A 1,511-nucleotide genomic window follows, 5' to 3' on the forward strand; every position below is an offset into this window, starting at 1 on the left:
CCTTATGGGGGGTGAAGTGAGGTGTGGTCCTTCCGGTGGTGGGTGTGAGACTCAAGGGTTTGTGTACCCAACTAAAGGAATAAAGAGTGCATGAATCAGCATAGGATACCTCCAGTTTGTCATCTTTGGTCTCCCCCCATTCTCAATTGCTCCTTGCATTGTTTAATTGTCAACCTGCCACTTTGGAAGGTGGTTTCCATTTGGGCTTGCTCAGAATGTGATGAGGGGCCTGCATTGGGTTCACTCCATTAGGGTTTACTGTAGGCTAGCTCAACAACTTGCCCTCATATCTCTGACCCAGGGTAACAACTAGTTGCCCCAAGGTGACTTCAAGCTTTGCGATGGATTGGGAGTGGGAGTGAAGAAGTTGCTGATCCGCTTGGAGATCAGCCTCAATATTCTTAAGGGACCTCAGCACCGTCTCTTGAAATGAATTGTATTTGGGTTAAGATGGAAATGAATACTGTGATAATGAAGATTTAGGGGTGGAGTCAGGGTGCCTTGGAAATTCTGATATGGTCATGGAGACGAAGCGGTAGAGTTTTGTTGAGGTTTCAGAGTTTGAGAGCCCAGAGCTTGTAGCCTCCCGAAGAAGATAGGGTGATGCCTCCACCCTGGATTGTATGTGTTGGAATAGGGATCATTAGATGGCCTATCGTACCAATTGTGAGTAGTATTTACTTCTTCTTGTGCAAAATCAGGTTGGGTGGCACATGTGGGCAATTATGGCATGTATGGGAAGGGTAAGAACAAATGACACAAACCTTTGCACATGCTATTGTCTGTGGTCCTAAGGATAAGAATTGATCTAATTTTTAGATATGGCATACAAGGTAGGGGCTAGGTCCTGGTTTTTGGTCAACTCATAGACTCCCTTAGGTTTAAAGGTTGATGGATTGGGTAGTTTACAAGTGGCAGCCATGTGCTGCTGAGAATTTTTAGCCAAATTTTCAAAGAGAAGCCAGGCCTCATTCTTGTGCTTTGTGAGGAAAGTACCTCTACACAATGCTTCAACCATGGACTTATCTCTCTCAGCAAACCCTTCATAGAAAGTTTGGACTAATTGCCACTTGGGAACCTGATGATGTGGGCATTTACGAAGCAGGTCCCTAACGCGCTCCCAGGTCTCAAAGAAAAGTTCCTCATCCATTTGTGTGAAACTTGTGATTGACCTTTGCAACTAGTTAGTATTCCCATTTGGAAAATACTTTTTCAGAAATTCATGCTACATGGTGGCCCAATTGATCATCGAGTTCGACTCTAAGGATGTCAACTAATATTTGGCCTTATCCTTTAAAGAGAATGAAAAGAGCCTAAGACGAAGGGTGTAATCACGAAAATTATGTATGCGGATGGTGGAGCAAATCTCCAAGAACTCATCTAGATGCTGATAAGGATTTTCGGTGGAATTCCTATAAAAGTTGGGCAACATAGAGATAATTGAAGTCTTAGTTTCAATTTATGCCACCTAAGCATCTGGGAACCGGATGCAGGATGGGGATATGTACACA

The 1,511-nt window shown here is 43.7% G+C and overlaps 1 non-coding gene across 1 annotated transcript; it reads left to right on the forward strand.

The window, feature by feature from the left end:
• Positions 1-1,076: 1,076 nt before the first annotated feature.
• On the forward strand, positions 1,077-1,182 carry LOC131154692 (small nucleolar RNA R71). Its single transcript, XR_009136608.1, has one exon. It is a non-coding gene; the product is annotated as a small nucleolar RNA R71 (small nucleolar RNA).
• The last annotated feature ends 329 nt before the right edge of the window (positions 1,183-1,511 follow it).

Source organism: Malania oleifera, chromosome 4, assembly GCF_029873635.1.
Source record: "Malania oleifera isolate guangnan ecotype guangnan chromosome 4, ASM2987363v1, whole genome shotgun sequence".
NCBI classification, from domain to species: domain Eukaryota; kingdom Viridiplantae; phylum Streptophyta; class Magnoliopsida; order Santalales; family Ximeniaceae; genus Malania; species Malania oleifera.